This window comes from Callospermophilus lateralis, chromosome 11 (assembly GCF_048772815.1).
Source record: "Callospermophilus lateralis isolate mCalLat2 chromosome 11, mCalLat2.hap1, whole genome shotgun sequence".
NCBI lineage: Eukaryota > Metazoa > Chordata > Mammalia > Rodentia > Sciuridae > Callospermophilus > Callospermophilus lateralis.
The window spans coordinates 89071871-89085109 of record NC_135315.1 but is presented as its reverse complement, the minus strand read 5'-3'; the positions used below and the strand labels follow the sequence as shown (position 1 = coordinate 89085109).

The window sequence follows — 13239 nt, the reverse complement described above, 5'->3', positions numbered from 1 at the left end:
CAAGTAAGATCATGTGTGAGTGGCACTAATCATTTCCAGTCCCAAATAAACATAAAGGATTAACATGATCACTTGTGAGACACCTATTTGCATGGTGACCCTGGGTTGAGTATATCATGTATTTGGGTGAAATTCTCTGAATTATTTTTCTGCTGAAACTTTCATACAGCAGATTCCCAATAAGAATTTTCTGCCTAGCTCATTGGACTGGTTAAGAATCACCAGACCACAAATGGAAAGTTCTCCTGAGACTGCAAGAGTCTGCTTGGTGTGCTTCACCAATCTTGGAAAAGATGTTAGATAAAGTAAAAAGAACAAGATGTGCTGAGCGCCTTCAGGAAATCCTCCTGTTCTTTCTGTTGACTGTGGTCTGATTTCAGTAGAAATCAGGAGCAGACAATGTGGCTAGTGTTCAAAAAAATTAGCAATAGGGAATCTTATTTTTAAGAATCCCTTAGGTATTTGACATTTTTCTCATCTAAAATTGGCCATGTTATGGGCTAAGCCAGCTCCTGGATACTCTCTGAGCATTCCTAATGCAGGCCTCTGATTCTTCCATCACAGCTTTCTGCAGTCAAGGGCTCTGTGATCCAGAGGACCCCATTAAGTGTCAATGTTCTCTGTGAAACCCTATATTCCAGGTTTCCCTAGTACCTACCAGCTGAGCACATGAGCTCTATGTTTGGAGGGCAATGGGTTGGGATAGAGGTGATTTTGCAGGACAGGAAAGGCCAGGACAGCAAGGAGCCTAGGGCACCTCTAGGCAAAGGAGATTCCCTAAGAGGGTTAAAATAAGTGTCTCTCTTCAACAAGGTGTTTGAACACAGACCCAGTTCTCCCATTTAGTTTCTCAGCAATTATTGCTAAGATCATACTGACCAACCTTCCTCTCTCCTTTCCTTCTTCCCTACAATGAGTACTTCTTAGGTTCTAGGTATCATACATGGAATTGAACTAGTTACAAAGACAAGCACAGGGACCTCACAGGCTCCAGGGGATGGGAGGGTGTATCTCCAGGTAGGCTTACAACAATATGAGAAGTGTTCTTGACAGGCTGAGCAAATATTTGTGGTTATAAAGAAGAAAATGACATTGGAGCTGAGCCTTAAAGGATCAATAGTGCTCTGCTAGGTCCAGGGAGGAGAGTGTAGGGAGGGAATTTAAGGCAGAGAATAGAGCTTTGTAAAGACCCAGGAGTGGGCAGGTCAGAGTAGGTGATGGTGAGAGCACAGTATGACTGAGTGTGTCTGGAATGACGGGGCAGGGAACGGCCTGCAAAGGCAGCCCATGAACAGATGGTCAAGGGTGTTCCCTGCCATGCAAGAAGATGCACTGTGTACAGCAGAGAGAGGGTGCTTGTTCATGGTGGGATGGAGTACATGTGCAGAGGGATGCTCTGGCTGGTTTGCCCCCATTTACAAGAGTGATAACTAGAACAGTCATGAGCTTTGAGAGCAGGCTGATTCATGTGGGTAATTTAAAATCAATCACATGGAGTACATTTATACCTCAGAAACTGGAGAACATCACAGATCAATTTTTTCCTTTCTTTTTAGAGCTGGTTGTTAAATATTTACCAGCATACCTTGGGTATGTGTGTGCATGCACATTACATAGTGCTAAAAATAGAATTGTTACCAAAAAAATTATCAAGAAAGGGCCCAGTGACAGCCAGAAAGAGGTATACCAGGCAGAACTCCCCAAGATCTTGGTGCACTCACCAGTCTCAGGTTCTTCATTGCTTGCAGAAACATGCCTTGATGCAACTGCAGTTTGCCGACTTTCATTACTTGCACACCTCTAATGGAGTGGCTTCCTGGGGAAAACAATCCTGGAAGAAACCAAAAGGCAAACAGCGTCAGTAGCTCTCACCTTCACAGCCAGCATTTCATCAGGAGACTGAAAGTTGGAGAAAACACTGGTTGTGAATGTTAATGATCTACTAAAAGGAAATTAGCTTGGTAATCCAGGAAAATGCAGCACCAGTGGCATCTCACACACTGCCCTCTTCAGCATTCCAGAATGCTGTCTGCATCAGAGAAACTCAGGGCAGGACTGGAATGCTTCCCTACAAGACACTGGAGAAGACAAACAACAATTTGGACCTCTATATTTATAGTTGGGCAAAATGCAGGAAACGAGGTACTAATTCTGTCCTCCATCCTTTTCCATTAAGCTCCAGAAATATCAAAGCCTGGAACAGAATATTGGTTTTATTGAATAAATGAATAGAACTTTTCATGAGTTCCCAAGTAAATGCTACCACACCTCCCCTTTAATCTGAAAAGACCTTTGAAAGAATCTCATTGTAGAGTCCATCATGGTCCCAACTATTTACAGGATTTGTATATTTAGCTTGCAATCACACTGTACTACAGTGCCTTTGATTGAGGCACCCTTCAAAGGTGCCTCATGATATGCATGTAGAAGGAACTCAACACATACTTGACCTCTTTCACATTCAACAGAACAAAATAGGGTGCTGTGGTAAAACAAAGAATGAGGACTTAGGTCTATGTTTCAGACCCCATGAAGACCCCATATTATTTCAATTCAATTCAATAAGAATGTACCATATTGAATTCAACAGTTCAGTCTTTTCTGGCTTGCACATCCTCCATGAGAATACTCAGCTCCTGCTGTATATTCAGGATCATGGGGCGGGGAACAACACACTGTGTACTGATGTGATTTTCCCTCAAATAATTTTATCAGACAAAAGACAAGACATTCAAACAAGTTTTAAAATGATACTATAGGCTAGAGCTTTATTCAGTCCCTAACTCAGGTGGTACATAGCATATGCTAAATATTCAGTTCACTTTGTTGAACTGATACTAGAGTTTATGAAGAAGAAAATGCCTGCTGATTGGGTGAACTGGGAAATTCTTCATGGAGGAGGGAACAGGACTTAAACTAGCTCTTAAGGATTCAGAAATGCTTGGCTGTGCAGGGAGGAAATACATCTTAACTGTTGAAAACACAAGGGCACATTCCAAATGTTGCTTCCCCAGAGACAGTAGGTACCTGACCCAGACATCCATAAGAAAATCCTAGGAGTCACCACTCAGACAGGGCCTGCCCTGCTCCAGGCACCATCCCCCCTGCTCTTCATTTATGAGCCCATGGACCCCACACTTCAGTTGTCTGTGTGAGATGTGTCGTGCAAATCACTCTCTCTCCCTGAACCTCAACTCTTCCCGTGAAATGTGATACAGAAACTTATTTCCTCCCTGCTCTTAGAAGAGTGGAAAGCACTACTATGGGGGGGGGAAGTATTTAAATCAATAGAAGGTTGGCCAGGCCTCTTTTTAGAGTTGAAAAGGCAGAGGGAAGGGGGAAAACAAAGGAGACACCTGGGTCCTGGATGTTTCTTCATCTCTTGAGAATACTAAGAGGTCAATCACTTCACCTCTCACTCTTTACAGAATGAACATCATTATCTACTTGTATGAAAAAGATTTTAAGAACCCCATACAAAAGGCTTAAGTGCAGGATGCCATTATCAGAAGGTAATTGCCCCAGACACTTTCCTTTAAAAGCACACCTGTATTTAGGATTTTATTTTATTGCTATGAATGTGGCCTAATTAAATTTAAGGGCCAAAGAGTAAGTTTATACTAATAATCTCTCCACTAAGTGGTGTCTGTCATATCAGTTAGGAGAAGGAAAGAAAATCTTCAGTCCTGTGATGACAGAGAAAGTGGTGCATAATTATGCCGTGACAGGTACCTGCCATGGTCACCGAAAGATATTAAAAAATGAAGTAGAGTTTCATCTGGAGAGGATGGGTAGCAGGGTCTTCTACATGAGTATTCCTAGATCTGTCTCACAGCCCCTGCAGGAGTATTATTTGGGGCCTGCTTTGTTTCTGGAGGCCATCCAGCTGACATATGGAGTAAGAATCATGATTATTTGCTGCAATAGCACCAAGGAACATTGGCAAAGCTCACTCCTGCTGGGGGAAATTCCCATCTAGGGTGCGGGTTTATTTTTTAAATCAACTTTGCTGTGTATGACAGTGATAAGGAGAGAGGAGGGCCCACAAGTAGTCTTCAACCCCAGGACTCTTAGGAACCAAGGCCAGGCTGAGAGCTGAACCAGAGAAGGAACTACATAGGAATTTCATTGAGAAGAGGAGGGGAAGGTGCACCTGTGAAATTCCAGGTTCTGGGCCCAATGCTGTAAGGACTCAGAAGTCCAAGGTGAATCCCTGCTCTTGGTTAACACATAGTTAAGTTGCAGAAATGAGGCAAATTAAAACATGATACAGAGAGGAGCATGAGAGCCACCAAACCATGGCATACACAAAGGGCATTTGGGGATCAGTGGGGACTACAGTTATTGGAGGAGCAGCAGGAATGAGCTGGTTTGGACCAGAGGAGGTGAGAGGATCCTGGCTCAACCATGTGGGGAATAAGGGACCGGCTGCTCTGATGACGGTTTGGGAGGGTAAATGCAATGGGGGAGTGAGCACACTGGTCTGACCAGAAGAGGAGCCTGAGGAGTGGGTACACTGGAGGCCAGGCTGTGTAGAGGCACCCATGCAGAGCTGGGAAATTTGGTCTCCCTTTGCAGATGAGGACTAAATAGGGATATTTCATTGGAAAAGAAAATTTGAAAAGAGAGCCTAGGAGCTAAGGGACTCAAAGAAGTTTAGTGGCAATGAGAAAAGTAAAGAACAAGTTATAGGGCTGATTCAATAGGACCTTGGGACCTGCTGGGGTACAGTGGAGCCAGAGTTGGCTCCAAGATTCAGAAACAGAAATGTTCATGCATGAGCAAATGCACACACACACGCACACACACACTCACACACACACACACACACACACACACACACACACCAAGCAAATTGATAATAACAAAATTATTTTGCATGGCATTCTACTTCTTCAGTTGTTAACAATGATAGCAATAGCATGAACAAATTTCCTTAGGTGCTTCTAGGTGAATAAGTGCATAAAGGGAAAGAGTTTAAACAAGCAGAGATTCCAAGGAAGCACATATACTAGCTTTAACATTGACTTATGGGAATAAAGACCTTGCTGTCTTATTTTACAAAGAGGTGGAGAATCAGAGAACTTAAATATCTCAAGTTAAAAAGATGTAGAGAAAGAATACCTGATAGCAAGGCCTCTGTTGATCCTGGTGAGATTTTCATATGATACAATGAATAGTCACATTGCTTCATTACAGGTAGCAGCTTTTGGTATTTAATATTCAGGACTATTTTCAAAATTTTGATATCAATGCATTACTAAACCTAAAAGGAAAGCTTAACTTGCCTGTTTAAGTTGTATTTCAGAGTAACCAAAGAGCTGTACTTACATGAGTTTTAGTGCATAAATATGTAAAGGCAATGGAATTAGAAAAATCATCATCATCATCTCCTGAAAAAATAACTGACCCATGGAAAATGCATCACTAGATGAAAACCACTGGATGAAAGCATGGATGAGAATTTCACAGTGGTGGGATTAGGTTGTTATCTATAAACCTGCCAACCAATTTAGCATCACTAAAATGGAACACCCAGACATGAAGTGCCAGCTGATGTGAGGAAACAGGAATTATTTTGCATACTATCTACAAAGCATCCATGTCAAACCAAACCAAACCAAACCAAATCTACAAACCCAAACTCATCTAATCAAGTCCATAAAATCAAATTTCACTTCATAGGATAAATAACAGAGGAACAAGTAAAAGCAGTCAGCTGCTTCCAACAATAGGAAATTCTACAGAACTTTAACCTTTTTTCAATTCAAACGTATTTTTTTTCCAGTACAAATACATTTTTTACTTTATTTTTTTCATTTGTGCTAATTAGCTATACATGACAGTAGAATGCATTTATGCAATTTGATATATAATACAAAGATGAGGTATAATATCATTTTTTCTGATTGTACATGTTGTAGAATCACATCAGTCATGCAGTCATATATGTACATAAGGTAATCATGTCTGTTTCATTCTACTATCCTTCCTATCCCATATCTCATTTTCTCCCTTCACTCTCCTCTATGTAATCTAAAGTAAAAATGAAATTATGGCATTTGCCAATAAATTGATGGAGTCAGAGAATATCATGCTAAGTGAAATAAGCCAAGCCCCCACAGAGCAACTGAGGCATCAGGGTCTTGAAGCATTTCTTTATGGAAAGACATCAGGGTCTTGAAGCATTTCTTCATGGAAAGACAGATGATCTGGAAAGGTAGCCTTACATTCTCCACTACTTTTCTTTTTCTTTTTTTTTTTTGAAACTATTCTAAAATTTAATCTTCTTTTCCACTACTTTTCCCTTTGATAATTTGAAAGTAGAGACAGACAGGTCAACCAGTTGAGCAAGGGTTTTGGTAGTTGCACAGGAAAGGAGACACAGAAATTGGAGCTGAGGGCTCAAGTAGGATGAGAAGGGATTTTGACAAACATTTCTGACTTTCATTTGTGAATCCCAAAGGACTACAATCTAGAAATAGTGTGGTAAGAAAGAAGTAGACCATCTATCATTAAGAGTGAATCACATTCATAGTATTGTTAAATCAAGAGGCGATGTTTCTACCCTGACTGGCAGAAGCAAAAGTAAACCTCTCTAAAGGGGATAACACTATCCCAAACCTCGAATTATCTTCAGGTTTTCTATGCAATGTTCTTCTGCATTCAGAAATATCATAACCAAGTGAACAAAAAGACAACAACTGCATGAAAAATCAAGACAAAAAAGTATAGACAATAAAACAGCCTTTTTAAAGTACCTATATTGAGACTCTTACACACTTTCACACAACAATAAGTGTTTGAAAACAAATAACAGGAAATAATACTAGCAGGCAAAACATAAATAATATAAAAATAACCAATGGAAATTCCAGAACTGAAAAATAGAAAACTAAAATTAAAAACTCAGTAGTTTCACATCAGATCAGTCACAGTTATAAATTGGTAAGCTGGAAGGAGGTATACATGAATACAGCATCATAAAGCATGGAAAGACAATGAAATGAAAAATAAACAGGGACACAGGTTTCATATATGTTATCTGGATACTCACATGAGAGAAGGGAGAAATTGGGGCAGAAGCGACATATTATAGAGCCATAATGGCTGAGAAGTTTCAAAACTGAATGAAAGTCACTAATATATTACTGATGCAAGTTACAGATTCAGAAACACTAAGAACTACATAAAAATAATTCAGCAAAGGTGAAAAACAGTGGGGAAAGCTAGAGATGAACTAAGTGCCACAAAATGTTGACAATTTCTAAAGCTAGATGATGGACTTATGAAGGTTCATTATATTACACTATTTCTATATATGCTTGAAATTTTGCATAAATAAAAAGAAACAGGGCATTGGAATTTACTTTTTCACCTTTAGAAATTACTCTTATCTTCAAGGTATATACTCTGTAACAAGATTCATTGATAGTGGGCTGAAGACAACCTTGGGTTGAATGTTTCATTTGGAAGTTATTTGGCCAGGGCCCTTTGAACAGTAGTGCTCCAGTGAAGTACTCATATTATTTATGTAAGAATTAACTTTAAAAAAATTAATGATACCCTGCTAGAAAACTTTAACTATTTTTGTAACTGTATGATTTAACTTTGCAATAAAAGTGGTTATTGACAATTGAAGTAACAGAAGGAGGGAAGAAGGAGGGACTTCTATATTAATTGACACAAGTTTCAAAAGATCTAGGAATTTTACTAAATTCTGACCCTTATATAGAAATGGAATGATATATACAATGAGCAGTAAACAGTCGCCTTCCACACCATTCAAGATATCCAACAGACACTGACTCTATAGCTTGAATAACAGCAGAACTAGCAGCAGCTTACACTCAACATTGAGTATGACATTGAGCTTTGCTTTGGGTCTTAAAGCAAAGGTAGGAACTCATGGGTAATTCAGACAAAGGACATTTGAAAAGGCAGAGACAATCATATGTTGCTCCCTGGGTTCTATTTAATTTGAAGCAGCTGAAATATGGAAGTTGTTTATGCTTTTGTGGTAGGGCAACATTATTTATAATATAATACATTTTTGTTGTTGCTACTTTTAAAAAAATCCTAACAGAAAAAAAAAAAAAAAAGAAAAGACAGACCATCTCAGAAAAACTAGTTTTTAACCATGACCTTAATTAACCCACTCTGTTAGTCTGGAAAAGTGCTGTTTCCCAGGTGGGAGATGAATCAGTACTTCTCCATCAACTCTACTACTTGCCTCTGATGTGACAAAGAAACCAGAGTCATGAATTCTCACTTGTTTGTGAGAGAGCCCAGACTGAATCCTCAGCTCCTGTTCTGTCCATGATATGTGCTAATCACCCCCATCACTGAGAAAGATGGATCTGCACCCTTCTCCCTCCTTGCACCAAAGTATGAGAAAAAAAACAACAACAAAATCACAGTGTCACACATTAAAAGTGAACTTGACAATGTTACAATGAGATTTCTTTTAACCCATTACATGAATAAGCAAGATCATTTTTTATATAAAAAGATTAATACTTCCCTTACAATTTCTTCCAAATTGATCCTTCATTCAAAAGGCAGGGCTTTCTTTTTCTCACAAATTTGACTGTTAAGAGTTATTTGTATGTGGCCCATTGTTAAAAAGAATCTTTAATCAGATATTAAGGGAAAAAACACTTTGTTTATTCTAGATATCCATGTACTTTAGGCTCAGGAGCTGCCAACATACTTGGAAGTGGTGTAAAAGAGTATGTACCTTAAAGGAGACAGGAGATTTGGGTTTGAGACCTAACCACTAACCAGATGGTAAGAAAAGTTATGGGAGAACACTTGGAAATGTATGCAACTATACTCCTCCCCACCTCTCCCCTCCCCTCCCCTCCCCTCCCCTCTCCTCTGTGCTACATCCCCAGTCACAAAATGTTTATTTTCTAACAGTTCAAAAACTCTACTTGGTTCACCTTTATATTTACTTGCTTCTTTTCAGATGCATGTTGAGGCTGGAGGACCCAAGATGATTCTGCAGAAGTGACCTCCTTAAGGGAACAGTCTTAAGTTGCAGATAGAGTTAACCAATTCTGAACCACTAAGTTTGAACTTTGATCTTTTTTTTTACAGAAAAACGAACAGAGAAACCATTGCTTACATTTCTAACTCTTGAATTAAATGTGTTTAACTGTTTTCATTTAATGCTCGACATGTAGGTAAACATCCTCATCCCTTTGCCAAATCTTTTTCGTGTGCTGCTAAGCCCACAAGCAGCTTGGCCATAAGCAGCAACAGTGGTAGGAACTGGTCAGAAGCCTCCAGGAAGGTTGAATGATATTGGATTTCATGTAAATATTTTTCTTTTCATACTCACAATGGTGACAGTGTTGTCCTTTGTCACTAGCTTTTGCCTGGTTCATATTTTATAACATCATTTTATAATGTGTAAAATATTTGATGACAATTTAAGGTCAGCCACTATAACTAAATTATGCAATAACCATAACTTAGCTTATTAAGCCCTTGAGAAAAAATGGTAATGAGATTTTCATTACAATACTTACATCTGTCTTCTACAGTCTTTTCATACTTGTAGGCAATAAAAGACACTTCTGAAAGCCCTTAAATATATGAACACACATGTGGTTGTACCATTCTAGAATCATGTCCCAAGAGGGACTTGTGAGTAGAATTTTATAATATATTTGTTATTAGTACAAATTTACAAAATTGGTTGGCATTCTGCTTCTAGTACTACAGCAGGTTACTGATTGTCTTGGAGAAAATAGTGAAAACTGCTAACATATTTGTAAAACCAATCAAATGCCAGCAAGATAGTAAGGAACAGAGAGACCCCCAAGAAGCCAGCAGAATGGCAGGTTGGAATTCCTGGCAGGTTGGAACCTCTGCCTTCACCAGCTTTGTGAGGCTTTGGAGGACAGAACAGCAAGCCCAGAGTTTACCCAACATAATGGACTCTAATGCAAAATCTTCCCTTCTTACTGACCTGTTTGGGATGAAAAATTTGTAAGAATCTGGGTAAAAAGTGATCATTGATGGAAGGTCTATGAAAAAGAAATGAAGACAAAGAGAATCCTCAAGATGGGTAAATCTATGAATATTGACAAGTTAAAAATGTTTTGTGGGGGCTGTGGTTGTAGCTCAGTGGTGGAGCGCTTGCCTAGAATGTGTGAGGCACTGGATTTAGTCCTCAGCACCATATAAAAATAAAATAAATAAAATAAAGACATTCTGTTCATCTACAACTACAAAAAAAAAAAGTGAGAGAGAATTTAAAGTAATTTTTTATGGGTTAAAATAAACTCAAATTAAAATACATTATAATCCTAGCATAAATGATATATGTCAGCAGGGGAGAGAATAGGACTTGAGTATGCTAAGGTACATAGAACATTTCTTTAGCCAGAAAGAACATGAATAGTTACACACATCTTTTCTTCATAATTACATATATAGCTCATCCATGACTCATATACTCTTCATCATATATATTTAATTTTAGAAAGTCTTCAAAGCTGATTTAATGTTCTGTTTTAATTTCTGGGTATAAAGCCAATGTATAAAGAATAGTCAGGTTAATCTAGGGATTTAATGATCTCAAAATTTGAATGTTAAATTAGTGAGAGGGAACACTACGGTTTTAAAAAATGTGTATACCTTTCCCTTATTTGGAAGAAAAAAAAATGAATGCTATAAAAATTAAAAAAATGTATAAAAAGTTCCACAAGTGAATTTTAAATAGATGTTGAAATAGAGTTTGAGCTTCCAAGTTGTGTATGACTGTATCTACAATGGTATCTAAAAATACCACATGTATGTGTGTTTTTTACATATATTTCAGTCACAAGGGCACTTTTACTGAAATCAGTTGCTACAGGTGCCAAGTACTCAAGAACCCATAAACCCTGAAGAAGTCTTGGCATGGGCTTTTAGAGCACAGGTGTTGGGAAGCACTGCATTGTGTTGCTGGGAAGCAGACATATTTTCTTCTTTGGTGATTTTCAAAGAAAAGTATAGCTGTTTGGGCAAAGGATCTGATACTGCTTGTATGTAGAATATGAGGAAGTGAATCTAGAGTAGGGGTTGGTAAACTATGGCTTGCTGGTAAATCCCAATCACAACATATTTTTATAAAATAAAGTTTAATTGGGATATAGCAGGCTCATCATTTGCATAGTCTTCCACTATTCTCATGCTACAGCAGCAATACTGAGTAGGTGGCTATGGCTTGAAAAGCCTAAAATATTTACTACCTGCTCTTTGCAGAAAAACTTGCTGACACCTGTTCTATAGTAAAGGAGTTTCCTGAAGTAAGATGCTAGAGAGGATCCTTTACCAAAAATAAATAAATAAATAAATAGATAGATAGATAAATAAATAAATAAATAAAATTCATGGGCAACTATGAATATGTCTTGGATGGTGCTCTCTGGATGTTTTATCACTAATAAGAACAATACAATGATGATAGCATTTAATTTGGTTAGATAGAGCACCTGCTATGTGTCAGGCACTCCTGTAAGGACTTTATTTGTTTAAGCCCAGTTTTTTTCTCAAAATCACATTACCCAAGTAGACTCTGGTAATTATGACCTGAAGTGGTGAAAGCTTCTTCCCTGCAAAAAGCAAGGATAAAACAAATTGCCCAAGTCAACCACTTTATGGCATCATAAATTGAATAAAGATATTACCAGTCAGTGGAAAACTGCAATGTACACAAGAGAGAACACAGAAACAAACAAACAAAAAGCCAAAAGGAGGTTTGAGAACTCTGAATCTGCCTTCTAATATACAAATAATCAGCACAGAATGGAATTCTTACAAGTCAAGGGGTTTGAGCCACACCTCTGTCCAAATCATTAGGTGACTACAAAGCTATGTGGACCCAGAGAGATCTCCAGAAAACCAGGCTAAAAATATGAGAAAGAGTAAAATACCAAGGAAAAACAACATTAACACACACAGAAGTTTAAGTCCAAGGAAGTTACAAAAACAGCACACTACAAAATGATCAAACACCTTTAGAACATCAAAACAGAATGCAAAGTTATAATGTATTACTTAAAATATTCAGTTTTCAGTCATTATGTTCTCTCTGTGATAGGGAGATCAGTCCATGCCCTGATCCCCAGAATCTGTGAACCTGTTACTTTACATGGCAAAAAAAACTATGAAATGATCCTGGATTATACACGTGGACACTATCTTATCACACAAGCTTTAAAACTGGAGACCCATTTGCAAATGTGGTCAGAGAAAAGAGATGGGATGAAAGAAACAGGGTCCAAGAGATGCCATATTACTAGTTTTGCAGATGCAGAAAAGAATTATGAGTCAAGGAATATGAGCCACTCTAGAAGTTGGAAAAGGTTAAGGAAACAGATTTGTGAGAGAACTTCCACAGAACTTTCAGAAGTAATATGGCCATGCTGACATCATGAATCTGGCCCAGAGATCCATGAAAATATCCAACCTACAGAACTCTAATAAGTTTGTATTGTTTTAATCCACTAATTTTGTAGTAATTTTTTAGAGCAGCAACAGGAAACGATATACATGCAAAACACCAGGAAAGTAGGAAATATATTTAGGAGAAAAAAACTTTCACAGAAACTGACTTATGAGGCTTAATATTTAAGTTACAAGACAAAATCCTTAGCAGCTATTATAAATATATTAAAATAATTAAAAATATTAAATTATGATAAAAAATTTAAAGGAAAATAGTTAAATAATAAATAATAGTGGTGGGAGAGAATCTAAATGGAGAAATAAAAAAATTTAACATAGCAGGAGAAAGAATCAACAAACTAGAAAGTAGATCAGTAGAAATTATCAAACCTCTAGAACAGAGAGTAATGTATAACGATTGTACCTGAAGAAGGAGAAAGTATGTTTGAAGTAATAATATCCACACAGAATATTCAAAATATCCTAAATTTTAAAACATTAACCCATAGATCCAAGAAGCTCAGTAGTCCCCAAACACAATAAACACAAAGAAAATCTCAGCTAGACACATCACAGTCAAACTGCTGAAAGCCAAAATGAAAATTTTGAAAGCAGCAAGAGAAAAACAATTCAAACAGGGAAACAGTTGACTTATTATCAGAAAACAAAACATGGAGATGAAAGACAGGGGAATTATACAGTCATCATCCTGCAGGAAACAAACTGTCAACCAAGATATCTATATCCACAGAAACTCTTTCAAAACGGAAGGCGAATACAGTCAAGATGTTGATA

At 37.8% G+C, this 13239-nt stretch overlaps 1 pseudogene; it reads right to left on the bottom strand.

The window, feature by feature from the left end:
- The window catches only part of LOC143410661 (histone-lysine N-methyltransferase SMYD3-like), a 100125-nt pseudogene that overhangs the window by 12423 nt on the left and 74463 nt on the right, over positions 1-13239 (bottom strand).